This window comes from Choloepus didactylus, chromosome 17 (assembly GCF_015220235.1).
Source record: "Choloepus didactylus isolate mChoDid1 chromosome 17, mChoDid1.pri, whole genome shotgun sequence".
NCBI lineage: Eukaryota > Metazoa > Chordata > Mammalia > Pilosa > Megalonychidae > Choloepus > Choloepus didactylus.
The window spans coordinates 47,786,581-47,805,659 of record NC_051323.1 but is presented as its reverse complement, the minus strand read 5'-3'; the positions used below and the strand labels follow the sequence as shown (position 1 = coordinate 47,805,659).

The window sequence follows — 19,079 nt, the reverse complement described above, 5'->3', positions numbered from 1 at the left end:
AATATATGAAACAAAGGTTGTCAAGCATTGGACTACAGGGAGCATAGAAATGAGATTGCTGAGAGAAGGGAAACAAAAGAGGTGTGCCCTGTGATTGTATCAGCTACTTCCTGGAGGCTGTTTACAGACCACAGCATAGGATGCGGGAACCCAAAGAGAACCTGGCAGTTTTGCTGAGTTGAGGAGACAGATATCTGAGTTTGGGGGGACCCACACTACTAGAATCTGCAGATCAGAGTACCAGAGAAGATTGAGCTGCACAGAGAGAACTCTAATGTACAGTAGGTGCTTCAAGACCTTGACTGGGTACTGATCTGCACATGTGTGAAAAAAAACTCCCCGAGGCTTGGAAAACAATCACTGGAAAGAACTGGGCAGAAAAATTTCTGAGACTCACATAGGTCTGGGAATGGGTTGTGTTCCCACAACTGGAGTGAAACAATATAACACATGGGGCATCAAGTAGAATCCCTGACTTAGTGGTGGAACTACTAGCCCTAGACAAAAGGCACCTGTGTACCTGCCCTAACAACTCTTAAAGCCAAGTCTTGAAATGATCAAGCATGTTTGTGAACCAGAACCACATTTAACACTATTTAAAGGAATACAGCAAAACTCAGTAATTAATGTAAAGATTATAATGTCCAGCATCCAATAAAAGCTACCAGGCATGTGAAAAGCAGAAAAATATGATCTACAAGCAGGAAATCAAGCCAGTTACTAGAAATAGACTGAGAAATGACAGGGATGATGGGACAGTCAACAAGAAAGTTAACGTAGCTATTAGAAATGTGTTGTATATGTTCAAGAAGTTAGAGGAAGGCGTGAGCATGAGAAAAGCAGGAAGTATAAATACACAAGTGGACATACTAGAGATAATATATTATCTGAAATAGAAAACTGGAGGAGATAAACATTAGGTTCATTGCAGAACAAAAAATCAGTAAATGTGAACATATAGCAATAGAAATGATCCACATGGAGGCAAAGAGAGAAAAGCTGTGGAAAAACAAAACAAAAGGACATAAGGGAGAACCTAAGATGGCGGCTAGGTGAGACAGGGCAAAAAAACACCTCCATGAAAAATAGTAGATAAAAAACAAAAAGTGACCCAGAACACCAGTTCCAATGATGCACCAGCTGAACAAGGTCTGCTAAAACCACAGGGACCGTGCACTTGGTGAAACCAGGAGTCTGCATTCTGAAACGAGTGAATAAGGTGACTGAAAGTCCCGCGGTTGTGCTGTGGTGTGGGGAAACTGGGAGTTGGTGTTTGGAAACAGACTAGTTTTTTTTAAAAACAACAACAAAACCCAGGCGCGGCTGCAGTTACGACGGTGAGAACCGCGCAGTGAAGCACGGCAGGAGTGGGCTGTGCCAACCTCTCAGTGTCTGGCGTGGAGGATAGCCCGCTGCTGATTGCCTCAAGGCCAGGGAGGCAGAAGGGAGAGACAAAAGGAGAAAGAAACCGTGCTGTTTGCAGCCAGCTCCCCTGCGGGCTGAGGACACTCCTGCCCGGGGCCAGACCCACAGCCCAGAGCCATGCCAGGAAACCCAGTGTGATGGGGAGTGTATCCCACGGCACCACGCACATGCCGTGGTATAGGGCCATAGACAGTGGCCTTGGGTGCACCCGCAGCTAGTTGTCCCAGAGCTGGGAAGGTGGAGCTGTGCAAAAAGCGGGGGGATTGAGACGCCCCATTCAGCCGTCTTTGCATTAGGCTGGGAGCGCCCCTGCATGGCCTGGCGGCCTGGGGCTTCCCTTGAGGGATGGCGCGCACTTGTGGCGTAGCATGGCCTTCCCTCAGCAGAGGTCCTGCAAGATCACAGCTGAGAAGGGGGGCCTGCTCGGAAATCCCAGGGACCCTACGTTAATGCTAGGGACTTGTGGGTCAGCAGCAGAGACAATCTGTGGCAAGACTGAAACGAAGGCTTAGACTCTTGCAACAGCCTTGAATTTCCAGGAACACCTGGGAGGTTTGATTATTAAAGCTGCCCTGCCTCCCTAACCACCCAGACACACACCCCACATTCAGGGCAGACAGCACCAACAACACACCCAAACTGAGTGCACCAGTTGAACCCCACAAGAGTCATTTCCCCACACACTACAGAGTTGAGGAGAACTGACTTGAGGGGAATAGGTGACTCGCAGACGCCGTCTGCTGGTTAGTTAGTTAAAGTGTACGCCACCGAGTTGTGGATCTGAAAAATTAGATTGGTATTTTTTATAACTTGAAAGAACCCTATCAAACAAAGCAAATGCCAAGAGGCAAAAAACAACAGAAAATCTTAAAGCATATGATAAAACCAGACAATATGGAGAACCCAATCCCAAACACCCAAATCAAAAGATCAGAAGAGACACAGTACTTGGCGCAATTAATCAAAGAACTACAGTCAAGGAATGAGAGCATGGCACAGGATATAAAGGACATGAAGAAGAACATGGCACAGGATATAAAGGACATAAAGAAGACCCTAGGAGAGCATAAAGAAGAAACTGCACGAGTAAATAAAAAAGAATATCTTATGGAAATAAAAGAAACTGTAGGCCAAATTAAAAAGACTCTGGTTACTCATAATACAAGATTGGAGGAAGTTGAACAATGACTCAGTGTCCTAGAGGACCATAGAATAGAAAATGAAAGAACAAAAGAAAGAATGGATAAAAAAATCGAAAAAATTGAAATGGATCTCAGAGATATGATAGATAAAGTAAAACATCCAAATTTAAGACTCATTTTTGTCCAGAAGGGGAAGAGAAGGGTAAAGGTCTAGAAAGAGTATTCAAAGAAATTGTGGGGAAAACTTCCCAAACCTTCTACACAATATAAATACACAAAGCATAAATACCCAGCGAACTCCAAATAGAATAAATCCAAATAAACCCACTCCAAGACATGTTCTGATCAGACTGTCAAATACTGAAGAGAAGGAGCAAGTTCTGAAAGCAGCAAGAGAAAAGCAATTCACCACAAATGAAGGAAACAACATGAGACTAAGTAGTGACTACTCAGCGGCCACCATGGAGGCGAGAAGGCAGTGGCATGACATATTTAAAATTCTGAGAAAGAAAAATTTCCAAGCCACAATACTTTATCCAGCAAAGTTCTCCTTCAAATGTGAGGGAGAGCTTAAATTTTTCACAGACAAACAAATGCTGAGAGATTTTGCCAATAAAAGACCTGCCCTACTTCAGATACTAAAGGGAACCCTACCGACAGAAACAAAGAAAGGAGAGAGAGATACAGAGAATTTTAACATCCCAAACCACCAGGACACACATTTTTCTCTGGTGATCATGGATCTTTCTCCAGAATAGACCATATGCTGGGACATAAAACAAGCCTTAATAAATTAAAAAAAAAAAAAATTGCATATATTCAAAGCACATTCTCTGATCACAATGGAGTACAAATAGAAGTCAATAATTTTTTATTTGTAACTCCACTATTTACTTCCTACATGATATAAAATACATAAACTCTAATGACAAGTCAGTGGTTTTGGACTCAGTGTAAAATATGTAATTTTTGACAAGGACTATATAAAGGTGGGGGAATGGAGGAGTATAGGAGCATAGTTTATGTGTCCTATTGAAGTTAAGTTGGTATCAAAGAAAAACAAGATTGTTATGGATTTAAGGGGTTAAATTTAAGCCCCACAGTAAACACAAAGAATTATCAGAGAATATGACCATAGAGATGAAAAGTAGAGTATGGGTTATGAGAAGTAGGGGAAGGGGCAATGGAGAATTAAGAAATGAGTATAGGGTTGCTGTTTGAGGTGAAGGGAAATTTCTAGTAATGGATGGTGGGAAGGCAATAGCATTACAACATTCTAAATGTGATTAATCCCACTAATGGAGTGCTAGGGAGGGGGTGGAATAGGTAGATTTAGGCTGTATGCATGTTTCCACAATTGCAAAAAAAAAAAAAAAAAAAAGACAGTCTTAACAGATGACAATTGAATGCCAAGGATGATCCTGGATGGGATCTGAGGATGGAGGACAGGAGGCTCAAAGGGACACAGTTGGGACATAAGAAAAAAAAAAAAAGGAAATATAGAATGTAAGCTTTGTATCAGTGTTGAATTTCTTGAACTTCTTAGCTGTGCTTAATGGGATTGCGTAAAAGAATGTTCTTGTTCGTGGGAATTGCATATGTGAATTATAGTGTTTGTTCAAGGATGTGTGCAGCTTTCTCTCATGTTCAGAGGACAGAGCAATAGATGATGGACGATAGGGAGGGAGGGAGAGAGGGAAAGAAAGAAATGGCGGTGTGACAGCATGTTAAAGTTGGTGGATTGGGGTATCGGGAGGGGGGTCAGGGTATGCTGGAGTTCTGTGTATGGGGGTTTGTATTGGTTTTGCAACTGTTCCTGTAACTGAATTTATTTCAAAATAAAATTTAAAAAAAAGCAATCATTTACTATTCATTCTTGAAATAGCATGAATAAATCTCTAATGCATTCTGCTAATGAAACAAACAAACAAACTAAAAACAAAAGGACACAGCATCCATAACCACTGGGAGAAGATCTATTGGTCTAAGATATATGTACCTGGAGCTTCAAAAGAAGGGGTGGTGAAGAAATAATGGCTAAAAATTTTTCAACGCTGATAAAAACCTTTAACCCTCAGGTGCAAGAATCCTAAGGAACCCCCAAGCTGAATAAACACAAAGAAGATCACATCAAATCACAGCATATTCAAATTGTATAAAACCAGTAATAAAGTATTCTAAAAGCAGTCAGGGCAGGGAAAAAAAGATGAATATATACAGAGGAACCAAGATAAGAATGGCAGATTTCTCATCAGAAACTATACAAACCTGGAGACAATGGAAAGACATGTTTAAAGTATTGGGAGAAAAAAATCTGGAGAGACCTAGAATTCTTTACTCAACAAAAATAACTTTCAAAATTTAAGGTGAAATAAAGAATTTTTCAGAAAAAGAAAAGTTTAGAGAAACATTTGCCAGTAGACCTGTACTAAAAGTTAAAGTTCTTTTTGCAGAAGGAAAATTGTAGCAGATTGAAATTTATATCTACACAAAGGAAAGATCATCACAATTGATAAATATATCAGTAATAAAAGCAACATTTCTTTTTCATTTTAAAACTTATTTCAAAGATTCATCTGCTTTTTTGCAGCTGGAATCATGGATGGTGTTGAAGAGAAGAAAAAGAATGTTCTTGCTATGCCAGAAACACTTAAGAAAAAGCAAAGGAATTTCGCAGAACTGAAGATCAGACTCCTGAGAAAGAAGTTTGCTCAAAACATTTCTTACCCAAGATGCTTTGAAAGGCAAAGGGGAAGCTTATCTATGAAAAAGCTTAGCACTGTTGCAAGGAATATAGGTAGATATACGGAAGTGAGATTTGATTGGGTATGATGGCAAGAAAAGGTGGCCACCTCTATGTACCTCCAGAATCCAAATTGGTATTTGTCATCAAGATCAGAGGTATCAATGGTGTAAGCCCAATGTTCTGAAAGGTTTTGCAGCTTCTTCAGCTTCACCAAATCTTCAGTGGTACCGTTGTTAAGCTCAACAAGGCTTTAGGTAACATTCTAAGGATTGTGGAGCCATGTATTACATTGGGGCATCTGAACCTGAAGTCAGTGAATAGACTGATCTCTAAACATGGTTATGGTAAAATCAAAAGGAAGTGAATTGCCTTGACAGTAACTCTTTGATTGCACGATATCTTGGTATATATGGGATCGTCTGCTTGGAGGACCTGATTCATGAGATCTGTACTGTTGGGAAATGCTTCAAAGAAGCAAACAACTTTCTGTGGCCCTTCAAATTATCCTCTCTCTGAGGTAGAATGAAGAAAAAGACCACTTATTTTGTCCAAGGAGGAGATGCTAGCAACAGGGAAGACTAGGTCAGTAGCCTTATTAGACAGATAAACTAAGGTGTCTACTATTTTTATTTTTGTAATCTGGTCAGTTGAAGTTGGGAAAAAAGGATAATTCACTGTTCAAAACAAGAATGTGTTGTGAGGTTTATAGCATATTTAGAAGTAAAACGCTTGACAGCAATGACACTAAGAATAGGAAAGAGGAAATGGAAGTATAAGGCCCTTGCACTATATGTTAAGTGGTATAATTTTTTGAAGGTAGAGTGTGAACTTAAAGGTGTATATTGTAAAACCCAGAATAACCAATTTTTAAAAAGGTATACTTATAAAAGGATTTATGAAGATAAAATAAAATCATAAAAACTCAATCCACAGTCACACAGGGAGAACACCATTTAATGATGGAGGCAGAGATTGGAGTGATGTGTCTCTAAGCCAAGGAATACCGAGGATTGCCAGCAACCCCCAGAAGCTAGAAGAGGCTAGGAAGGACCCCGCCCCCCCCCGAACCTTTGAAGATAGCATGGCCATGCCAACACCTTGATTTTGAATTTGTAGCCTCCAGAAGTGTTATAACGACTTCCTGAACCTCAAAATGGATTCTCTATACTCATCTAATTCCCATGCAATGAATATTTTGAGGAAAGGAACAATCTCTTAAAAGACATAAACTACCAAAGCTCACTCAAGAAAAAACAGATAATCCAAATAGCCCTGTATTTATTACAGAACTGGAATTCATGATTACTTGAATAGCCTTATATCTATTAAAGAATTGAATTTGCACATATAATACTAATTATACACAAATTCTTCCATAAAATTGAAGAGCAGGGAGCATTTCTCAAACCATTTTATGAGACTATCATTACCTGGATACAAAATCGAAGTCATTATAAGAAAACTACAGACCAGTATCTCTCATGAATATTGTTACAATAATCATCAACAAAATTTTAGCAAATTGAATCTAGCAAAACACAAAATTAAAACTGGTTCATGACCAGCTTGCGGTTCATCCCAAGAATGCAAGATTGGTTTAACGTTTGAAAATCAATTGATGTAATTCAGCACATTAAGGGAGTTTAAAAGAAAAACCATATTCATCTCGTTGGATTCTCCCACTCACCCCCCCCCACCCCCCACTAAAAGCATTGAAAAATTCAGGCCCCATTCATGATAGAAATTCCCACCAAACCAACGAGTACTCGCTCAACCTGATAAAGGGTATCTATGTAACACCTAAATCTAACATAATTCTTAATGGTAAAAACTGAATACTTTACCTTGAATGTAGGGAGCAAGGCAAAGATAGCCACTCTTACCACTTCTATTCCATTGTACTAGAAGTTCTAGCCAAACTAACAAAAAAGAGCAAAAACAAAACAAAAAAGACATGCAAATAGGAAAGAAAGTCAAATAAAGTTGTCTTTATTTGCAGATGACATGATTGTGTAAGTAGAAAATCTTAAGGAATTTATAAATGAGTTGCTATAACTAATAAATAAGCTTCGCAAAGGAATAAGTTCAATATACCAGAAATAATGTATTTCTATATACTAGGGAAAAATGAGAATTGAAATTAAAGCCATAATAATGTTTACAATCACATCAAAAAACCATTAAATTCTTGGAGATAAATTTAACAATATGTTCAAGTCTCAAACTCTGTGAACTATAAATCATTCTGAGAAATTTTAGAAGACCTAAATTAATGGAGAGAAATGCCATGTTCTTGGATTGGAACACTCAATTTTGTAAAGATTTTAATTATTCCTAAATTGAATTATAAACTAAATGCAATCTTAATCAAAATCGACAAATTGATTCTAAAATTTATATGGAAGTGCAAATGAACTAGGCTAGCCAAGACAACTTTGATAAAAAAGGATAAAATTGGAGGATTCGTAGTGCCTGTTTGCAAGATCTGTGATAAAGCTACAGTAATCAAGATAGTGTGGTTTTGGTGTTAGGCTGTATATGTCAATTGAACAGAACAATGAGTCCAGAAATAGACTCACATGTATATGGTCACTTGATTTTTGAAAAGGTGACAAAGGAATTCAATGAGGGAAAGGGAAATCTTTTCAGGAAATGTCTCTGGAACAAACAGATAATCATGGAAAACAAATCAACGTTGCCACCCTAATCTCATGCCACACATAATTTATCTTGAAATGAATCACAGACTTAATTACATGTAAGATCTAAAACTAAAATTTCTAGATTTAAACATTGGAGGAAAGCTTTGTGACTTCCTCAGAAAAGACACAGCATAAACAATAAAAACACCAGGAATTGAATTTCATCAAAATTAAAAATTCCCTTCAAGAGGCACTGTTAAGAAACTGTAACTTTGTAGAACAGTCTCTTTTGCAAGGTATTCCCACTAATGCAACACTTTCATTTTGGACAAAATATATCTGATAATGGACTCATTTAGAATTCACAAAGAACTCTTGCAACTCAGTGACAAAAAAGGTAATGACAACAAATGGGTAAAATATAGAAAAATTGAATGCATGTTTCACTAAGGGAGATACACAAATGGCAAAAAAAACCACTAATACTCATCATTAGTCAATAAGGAAATGGAAATGATAACACCATTTACACCCACTAGAATGCCTCAGTTCACAAAAATTGCCATTGCCAAGTGTCAGTGACTATGTGGAGCAAACAGAACTCTTACACATTGCTCATGGGAAGCTAAAAAGTTCCCATTTCTTATAAATTTAAATATAGACTAATTATGACCTAGCAATTACTCAGTATTTGTCCAAGAGAAATGAAAACACCAAACAAAGTAACTGGAAACAACCCATCAACTGGTGAATAGATAAACCATGTCCATACAAGGTGTGCCATTCAACAATGTAAAGGAAGAAACTACTAATTAATGCAACAACATGGATGAATCACAAAAGCATTACGCTAAATGAAAGAAGCCAAACACAAAAGATTGTATACTGTATGACTCCATTTATATGAAATTGTAGAAAAGGCAAAATTATAGTGACAAACTGCAAATTAGTCACTGCCAGAGGTTGAGTTAGGGGAAAGGAATGGACTGCAAAGGGGCATGAGGGAAATTTTGGAGGTAATAGAACTGTTCTCTATCATGACTGTCTACATTTGTCAAAACTTATCAAATTTTATACCCTAAATTAGTAAGTTTTCTTGTATTTTATGCCTTATTAAGCTGCCTAAAAATGTGCTAATTTAGATGGTGGGTTTACGGGTGTGTGTTGTTAAATTTTTCCAAATCTGTATGTTTTATAATTTACATTTAAAAACATTACAAAAATATGAACTTCTGATGAATGTCACAAGAGAAGATGCTCCGAATTTTATGTCCTGAGTAACATTTCACGTTGGCCTTTCTATGCACCCTGCTCAAGGGTAAGTACCAATCAAGGATTTTCTATTTATGTATTTATTTAGTATTTATTTATGTATGTATATATGTATTTGCTATCTGTTTAATTTATTTAGTATTCTCTTGGAAACTGCTGGAGGGATGGGATAGGAGTGAGGAGGGGTGCTGAAAGAAAATGGTTTGCAGGGTAATCCACATATGTGGGCTGAGTAATATGGTACTTTTGGTTGTAAATTGATCAAGGCAACTTAATTTTATAACCCCTCTCTGCAACCTTCACCTAACAATCTGGAAGACATAGTAATAGAACATAATTTAAAAATGTTGTAAAAGTAATTAATACTTTATTGAAATCCAGCTGAAGAAAACGCCCATAGTTGATTTTCTCTTCTCAAGAGCCAATTTCTGTAACTGTAGAACAGTCCCTTTTGCAAGGTATCCCCACTAATGCAACACTTTCATTACTATGTATAAGGAGTAGAGGGCCTTCATTTTAATTGTGGCTTTTCTTGTTCATAACTTTACAATGACATTTTGATGTCACCTCAAGCTTAGGAAAGTGAGATTCTACCATTTAAGCAAAGATTATTGCCCTTCTGGGTATACAGGTTTAGGAAGGCATTCTTTGATATTTTGGGAGTGATGACTTTTTTATAATGATCCCTTAACAATTGGTTATTTGTTTTTATTCTGCAGGTCAGTGGTCACACACTGTCTCTGTACAAGGCCATGGAGTAAAAATTTTAAGCTTTGAGGGCCATGTGGTCTCTGTCTCTCAATTCTACTGTGGCAGCCATAGGCAATATATAAATGAATAAGTGTGGCTGTGTTTCAATAAAACTTTATTTACAAAAACAGATGTTGGGCTGGATTTGACCTTTGGCCTGCCAAAGGTAGCTGATTCCAGCTGTAGATTGTAAACATCACCCAAAACATACATGCTAGTTGTTGCGTTTGTATAGTCAAATAGCATCAGTACTTCTTTGAAGAGAACTAATACTGAATGACTAATAAAGCATTCATTAGGAAGTCCTCATATCAGAAAATTAAGGAATCCATATCCTGTGAATCTGTGTTTAAGTGGTGTACAAAAATATCTGATTTCCAGAAGGTATGAAGATACTAGCTCCACATAGCTTACAAAATGTTTCACATATTTGATTGTGAACTTGGTTGATAATCAAAGTGTACTTTATTTACAAATGTAAAATTTGGAGAGTAGGTTTTACTTTCACCTTGTCTCTCCTTTTTTAGATTTTACTTTTTAGTTACTTCTTAAAACATTCCAACAAATCAAACTCACCCCTGTTGATGATTTTTTTTAACCACAGTTTTTTTATTCTTAGTTGTAAGGAATAGAAAAGAGCATGGCTAATATTAATGGCCAGAATTAATGTTATTTGTGGTGGTCCCTATATTTAGATTACTTCTCCTGATTTAAAGCAGAGTTACTAATTAAGGGCTTCCAAATTATCAATTATGATTTAGGTAAAAGGAACTGCCATTTAATAAAACAAGGAAGAGCTAAGGGTCCTTGTCCTCAGCGTCTTATCATTCATATTAAACAAATATATTTTAAAAGGTGGAAATAGAGAAAATAGAAACAAAAAGGGTAATATGATAGATATTAATATGCTCTGCTGCTTCTAGTCTCTTCCTATTCACTGTTTACTGTCAAAGAGTACTAATATTTAGTTTTTATTTAGTGAGAGAAGTTTCTAGCTGTCTCTTTATATAAATGAGAGTAGAAAAATTACCTCCAAGCATATCATTTTTATTTTGTGAGGAATAATTTGAGAAGTTCCCTTTAGTTTTGTGAATGTTAAAAGTAGGCCTTATTGTCCTGAGAGATGGGCCTTAACAATAATAGTAATTGTTATTATAATTATAATATTCTCAATAACAAATTTTGTCAACACCATAGGCTTCACTATGCAAAACTTTTTGCTGGGGAGGAAGCTGACCAATTTTTACAAGAGATGTCAGAATCCTCTTAACAACCCTATGAAGTAAGTGTAGCAGTTGAAAAAGCCAAGATCCAAAGTGTTGAGTGACTTACTAAAGACCACCACATAGCTTGGAAGTTGGGATGGCTAGATCTGTGTCAGTTGGAGTGAAGGTGGTGGGGTGAGGTGTATAGGGATGAGTTGGGACTCAAAGAGAGGCAGAAACAAATGTCCAAAACCAGGCCTTCATAGTCTGCAATGAAGGGGTGGTGAGCCTTGCTAGTCAGTGATTATGGCTTAGACTTTTAGGCTAAGATATTTGGATTTTGTTCCTCTTTATCATAAGCTGCCATTGGAAGCTTTTGAGTTGAGATCTGATGCGGATGAAATTTTACTGTTAGATCTGGGAAGATTAATACTGACTGGTAGTGCAGTATGAAGGGGCTTTAGTAAAAACAAAACATTCACAATGGTTTTATGTACATGACTAGATGTGGATAAAGCTATTTCCTTAAAGTATGATCTGTTTTGTGTCTTTTCTAACTAACATATTGGCAGTTGTTCCTCTGACATGTGCTCTCAGGTTTTATAGATATTTCCTCATTCTCAGCCCACTGCTTAGATCAGTTCTAATAATAAGATTTCATCCATAATAGGGTAGTAGCTCTTTTGATTTTTTTTGTGGGCTATGGCGTGGTGGGTGCTGATGCTCTGAACTGCAGTCTGAGCTTTGAGCTGTGATGCTGAGCTACAGCCACGAAGGTGATCCCGTGTGGTCCACTCAGTGTGCTTCCTAACCAGGCTGAATATTTCCTGGCTTTGACCCAGGCCTGGCCAAGAAAGATTTTTGTAAGTCCTGTACTTATAAGGAAGTATCCATTAAAGGTCAGGGAATCATACCTAGTGCCTCCCCCAGGAATATTGGGTCTGGCCTGGGAATTGAGAGATTCACTCAGCATTAGAGAGCTCACATTTCCCCCACTGTAGAGGGCAGAGACTAATGTTTGTGTCCCAATACACCACATTCTCATACAGTGTTCTCAGATTATTGACAGCATTTTCTAAGTAGCACATGACTCAGTGAGTCATGCTGTTTGAATTTAAAGGAAGACTATTCGTGGCAGTACAATGTCTATCAGTGCTGCTAATAAGAAGTTTTCCAGAGCAGCTCAGTATGCCTGAATTTGAATGTTTGTCACAGGGTGGGTAACTTGGTAGTTAGCTTTTGGGTGATCTTTTTCAATAGTGCTTCATTAAAAACCAGATATTAAATCATTTTTCATGATTCTGGGCTCTTTTTGAGAATAAAGTTTTTGAGCAGTGAGGACATCCTATTGTTAGAATCCTTCATCAATCTGTCCATTACTCTGTGGATTCAATAACATTGTGGGTCAATGATGTCATACAAGGACCTAATTGGGTCTTTGTTTTGCATGCATTTTCTTTTGTTTTGTAATGGGTGGAGGATTGGTCACCAGGAAGGAACAGTGATGAAGTGTTAGTATTAGTAAGTGTCTGTGGGTTAACAGTGTGTGTGTGTTAACAGTGGTCACAGAAATCTCCTAGTTGTGATTTTCACAAACTTGGGTTTAGATATAAAGAAAGACTTGCCACTCATCATGCTGAAGCACCTAGCTCAATGCTCTTCCCCAATGCTGTAAGTGCCTGTTGACTAGTTGTTGTAGAGAGAATAAAAGGCCTGGGCTCCTCATTGTTAGTGAGTAGAGCCAGGTGGACATCCTCTGAATTATGGCAATTACTACATACTCTAGAAAAAACAGTAATCACTTTCTGAGAGATGAGCTTTTATTATGGGGCTTACCTACAGGGTGGAGAGTTGAATCATGTTGCCCTGAATTCAGAAGCTTCTCTGAATGGATTCAGGAGCCGCTCCGAATGGCGGCAGGTTCAGAGCTCAACGTGAAGATACTCCGCACTTTGGGGGAGCTGAATAAGTTGGTTATAAGGGCTCAACATTCCAATGGGTATGAGAGCATAAGGCAGGAGCGGGGGTCTTGAAACGTAGGGAGGGATTGATTGTAATCAACAGGGAGGAGGGGAGGATTATAGATTATTTTGTAGATAACAGTATCTCAGGGAGTCTCATGAAGGAGGTAGTTTTGGGTATAGATTACATTTTTCACCTGATTTTACAAGGAGAATAGGTCAAACCTTAACTGACCTAGGTCACGCAAGCTGCTGTGTGCAGTCTTTAAGACCCTTGGGGAATGCCCTGGGCCCGGGGTTCCCACATTCCACCTCCATGCAGCAATTTCCGTTGACCATAAGATCGACATTGCATCCATAATCCAGAACAACAATACAGTGAACAGCAGAGTAGAAGTAAACCAGTACATATGGACAGTAATCCTATTAACAAGGGTCGCCATGGCAAAGAATTAAACCGTTTGGACAAAGGATCATCAGATAAATGTTCAATATTTTGTATATGATCTTGCATGTGGTTAAGAGCTTGTGTTACATTTTGTGAGTTATCAGGTACATATACACAACATTGAATAATAATTAAAGCACAGGTACACCTGGGGCTAAAATAGCTAAAGGATAAAACTACCAGGCAGTTTGCTTTATTCTATATCTAGTTTTTACCATTTCCTAACTTTGACCACAGAAATAAATTTCCCTTTCTGCAAACTTTCTGCAACTTTTTATATCCATGCAAGTTTTTTCCTACAATGATGTATGAGGTGACTGAATGGCTTCATCGGAAAACTGGGCACCAAGGGTATCAGACCCTCTGGAAGCTGGCACAGCAGTTTCAGCTGCCTATCACCCGACAAGAGTTAAAAGATATAGAGGATGCTAGCCCCTCCTGCTTGCTGTGACAGCCCAGAATGCTTCCTTACCAACTTGGACCCGTTGGCTTGGACCCATCGGCTTGGGTCCATTGGCTGATAACAGATTCCTCTCACCTGGTGGCAAGTAGACTATATTGGCCCCCTTCCTCTGTCCAAAGGGGCAACATACACCTTCACCACCGTAGATATGGCTACGGGACTGCTGCTGGCATTCCCAGTGGGCAAGGTCAACTAACGAGCTACCATACATAGCTTAGAAAAATTAAATGCCTTTTTTGGGGTCCCCACACACGTGGACAACGATAGGGGGACCCCCTTCACTGGGCAATTAACCCAGACCTGGGCTACAGAACATAATGTCCTTTGGATGTTTCACTTGCCCTATAAGCCCACAGCAGCTGGGTTAATTGAAAGAATGAATGGCCTTTTAAAGGAACACTTAAAGGATAATAGAAACTCCTTACAACAATGGACTCCACGACTGTACCAGCATTAACTCCAGACCCAAGGCAGCTGCTCCTGCTCCTATGGACATGGTAACCGTGGGGCCCATGCAAGCCTTAAGAATGCAAGTAAGGGGGCCAGCTGCCCTAAAGCCGCAGCGAGGCAGCGATAATAATCTGCTCTTGCCTGTGCCACAAACACTAGAAATTGGGGAAAATAAGGTCAATTGGCTCTGGTTCTGGCCCGTGCAGCCACACTGGTTGAGAATCCAAGCCCATGGGGTATTATGCCAAATGTTATTTGTATTTCCCATCTGGGAACCCCATCCCCCAGGGAACTGTATGTGTAACTTGGCAACCCCAAACTAACTGTAGATCTGACCCCAAAGGGCTCCTTGCAAGGGTTGAAAATATGGCATTTAAAAATCCCCTCACTGGAACTCTTCTATCCACTAATGAAAACTCAGCTTATATATTGTTCTTACATGTGGTTTAATTCTTGTTTAAAAATTGTATATTACTGTTTCAATAATGCATTAACTAAAGTGTTTTAATTATTTAGCATTATTGTAACAAGTATTAATTTTAGTGGTAATTCTATGCTGTAGACTGCTTGAAAATGGTTTCCAAAATTATTTTAGTAACTTAAGTATAACAGGAATAAAGGATGTTTTGTATTAAAAGGAAAAGGAAAGTGATTTTGTCCTAAATGATGGGTTGTTTCAGAATTAAAAAAAAAAAAAAAAAAAAAAAAAGAAGAGCAATCACTTATTTAGGCTAAATTCTGGCTCTTATTTGAACTTCAGTGCATGCAAATACAATTTTTATGTTTCCTTACAAAAACAAACAAAACAAAAACCAAACTGGCTTAAGATAGCATAGGATACATTAATGTTGTGTCTTCAGCAAGAACTTAAAACATCCTTCAGTAGTTGCTGTATTATTGCTGCAACTAGCAGAAACATACATAGTGCATTTGTGATGTGTACTTTATATACCCTATTCAATTTAATCCTACAAGGTGTCATGATATAGGTTCAATTATTATTCCAGTTTTAAAGCTGAACAAATTGAAGTTTCTAGAGTTTAAGCAACTTGCCCAAAGTTATATAGACGGCAACTACCAGAGCCAGAATTTATACCTATGTCTGTGTCCAAAATCTGAGCTCCTAACCCCTATAATATAGTGTCTCTATTAAAAGCAAGCACATTTAACCTTAATTTGTCAATATACATAGTCTGAGGTTATTCATTGCCTTCTAGGTAGCAGACAACAAAGAAGTAGAAATTAAACAGAATAATTACAACACATGATAAATGATGAAAATAAGAGAAAGGGTGCTGTGTTTGAGAATAATGGTAGGAGATTGAGGAGGTACTTTTAAATTCTCAATGGTTTCTTTAGAGCTTACAGTATATATGCTTAAGTTATGGTCTACCTTCCAGTATCATTATATCACTTCATGTATAGAAGTTTATAGTTATAGTAGTATACTTCCATTTACCACCTCCCATGCTTTTTGCTATTGTTGTCATGCATTTTACTGTTATGTGAGAGAGTTGGCCAACTGTACAGTTGGCAGGAGCATAGTCCACACAAGAACATATTCACTTCTAACACCAAGTTCAGGGCATTCCCAAAACTACCCTCAGATTTGATAATTTGCTAGAAGTACTCGAAGAACTCACTAAAAGTTGTTATACTCATGGTTATGATTTATTACAGGGGAAGGATACAGATTAAAATCAGTTAAAGGAAGAGAAGCATTAGGCAGAGACCAGGAGGGTGCCAAAGGCGGAGCTTCCAGAGGTCCTCTCCCTGTGGAGTCAGGACAGCATTACTCTCCTAACATCGATGAGTATTGCCAACCAGGTAAGCTCACCTCAACCCTATTATCCAGAGTATTGGGGCTCCAACATGTAGGAACAATTGAACTGCCCACATAGCTGATTGGTTTCCAGCCCATTAGGAGGTCAAGCTGCATGACTCAAAGCTTCCACCCTCCATTGTTACTCTCTGACTGACCCAAGGTCCCAACCCTAAATCACATTGTTGGAGTGGCTCAGAGTCCCCACTCTAAATCACAGTTTTACTATCTGGCTGGTCCAAGGAAAACAAAGACATCTATCAGGCATGACATTCTATGGGCTTAGAGATTACCTCCCAGAAGTGGAGGGAAAAGGCCAGATTTCTTTTTGGGCAAGGATAAATTCTTCACGATATCTTGTAAAAGCTACAACATATTATTATTTTGCCTTTGAACAATCATTTATCTTTTAAGTAAATTGAAAAATGAGAAAAAGTGTTTTATATTTATCCAATATTTGCCATTTCTGGTTTACTTCATTCCCCTTTTTTTTTTTAAAAAAAAAAACACAGTTTTATTGAGATGCATTCACATACCATGCAGTTCACCTAAAGTGGACAATGTCTTCTAGTAAATTTACAGAGTTGTGCATTCATCACCACAATCGTTTCTAGAACATATTCACCCTCAGGAGTGTTCACTTTCTTATATAGTCCTGTGTTTCATCCTCAAGTTTTCCTTTTGGTGACATACACAACCCTAAAGTTTCTCTTTCAACCACAATTGTACCCACATATCATCGCTGTTAATTATGTTCACCATAATGTGCTAATATCACCTTTATCCTTTTCTAAACATTTGCAATCAATCTCATTACATATTCTGCACAAATTAAGCATCAGCTCTCCATTGTCTGCTCTCATTCTATCTTCTGGTGACCTGTATTCTAGATATTAACACCATGACTTTGCTAGTAGTATTTAGCTTATTTTAAGTGAGGTCACATAATACTTGTCCTTTTGCATCTGACTTATTTCACTCAACATAATATCTTCCAGGTTCATCCATGTAGTCACATGCTTCATGACTTTGTTTCTTCTTACAGCTGTATAATTTTCCATTGTATGTATATACCACAATTTGTTTATCCATTTATTGGTTGATGGACACCTGGGTTATTTCCATTTTTTGGCAATTGTGAATGATGTCACTATGAACATTGGTGTGCAAATGTCTGTTTGTGTCCCTACTTTCAGTTCTTCTGAGTATATACCTAGTAATGGGATTGTGGATCATATGGCATTTCTAAACTTAGCTTCCTGAGGAACTGCCAAACTCGTCCATAGCAGCTGTATCATTCTACATTCTCACCAACCGTAAATGAGTGCTCTTATTCTTCGACATCCACTCCTACACTTGGCAGTTTTCTGTTTTCTTAATAGTGGCCATTCTAGTAGGTGGGAAATGAAATCTCTTTATAGTTTTGATTTACATTTCCCTAATAGCTAATGGTGTTGAATACAGCCATTTGTATTTCTTCTTTGGAAAAATATCTATTCATGCCTTTTGCCCATTTTTAATTTGCTTGTCTTTTTATGATTGAGTTGTATGATCTCCTTATATATCCTGGATATTAAACCCTTATTGGAAATGTGGTTTCCAAGTGTTTTCTCCCTTTTGGCAGGCTGCCTCTTCACCTTCAAAACAAAATCCTTTAAAGTGCAAAAGTATTCCATTTTAAGGAGGTCCCATTTATCTCTTTTTTCTTTCATTGATTGTACAAAAGAAACCACCTCCTTCCACAAGATTTGAAGATGCTTCCCTACATTTTCTATTAGGAAGTTTATGGTTCTGGCTTTTATATTTAGGTCTTTGATTCATTTTGAGTTAATTTTTGTATAGTGTGTGAGATAGTGATCCTCTTTCATTCTTTTGGATGTGGATATCCAGTTCTCCAAGCACCATTTATTGAAGAGACTGTTCTGTCCCAGTTGGGTGGACTTGGCAACCTTTTCAAAAATCAATTGACCTTAGATGTGAAGGTCTACTTCTGAAATCTCAGTTATGTTCCATTGGTCAATATGTCTATCTTTATGCTAATACCATGCTGTTTTGTTTTTTTTTTTTTTTTTTTTACCACTGTAGCTTTGTAATATGCTTTAAAGTCAAGAAGCGAGAGGCCTCCAACTTTATTTTTCATTTGGCTATTCGGGGCTCCTTATCCTTCCAAATAAATTTGATAGTTGGCTTTTCCATTTCTGCAAAGTAGGCTATTGGAATTTTGATTGGGATTGCATTGAATCTGTAAATCAATTTGAGTAGAGTTAACATCTTAACAATATTTAGCCTTCCACTCCATAAAAACAGAATGTCCTTCCATTTATTTAGGTCTTCCTTGATTTGTTTTAGCCATAGGTTGTAGTTTTCTGAATAAAGTTCCTTTACGTCCTTGGTTAAGTTTATTCATAGATATTTGATTCTTTTAGTTCCTATTGTAAGTGCTGTTTTTTTTTTTTTTCCCTCCTTTCCTCCTCACTTTGCTCATTATTAGTGATTTTTACATATTAGTTTTGTGTATTGCCACTTTGCTGAACTTGTTTATTAGATCTAGTAGAATTGTTGCAGATTTTTTGGGACTTTCGATATATCAGATCACATCATCTGAAATAGTCAAAGTTTTACTTCTTCCTTTCAGATTTGGTTGCCTTTTATTTCTTTTTCTTGCTGAATTGCTCTAGGTAGAATTTCTAGCACAGTGCTGAATAATAGTGGTGACAGGGGGCATCCTTGTTTTGTTCCTGAGCTCACCGGAA

General features: G+C 37.9%; 2 protein-coding genes across 4 annotated transcripts in view; both read left to right on the top strand.

The window, feature by feature from the left end:
- Positions 1-16,305, top strand: part of PPM1B (protein phosphatase, Mg2+/Mn2+ dependent 1B) — a 140,678-nt gene extending 124,373 nt beyond the window's left edge. Inside the window, exon 8 of the transcript XR_005212401.1 lies at positions 16,185-16,305. The gene's annotated coding sequence lies outside the window, so the exon portion shown is untranslated. The remainder of the gene's footprint in view (positions 1-16,184) is intronic.
- The window catches only part of SLC3A1 (solute carrier family 3 member 1), a 124,034-nt gene that overhangs the window by 6,357 nt on the left and 98,598 nt on the right, over positions 1-19,079 (top strand). The window contains exons 1-2 of one of the 3 annotated variants that reach the window (XM_037807267.1): positions 5,222-5,895; positions 16,185-16,331. The exons of 1 other annotated variant lie outside the window; for it this stretch is intronic. The gene's annotated coding sequence lies outside the window, so the exon portion shown is untranslated. Of the gene's footprint in view, positions 1-5,221; positions 5,896-15,813; positions 16,332-19,079 lie in introns of those variants that run through there. One more of the 3 variants, XM_037807268.1, reaches the window with a different exon arrangement.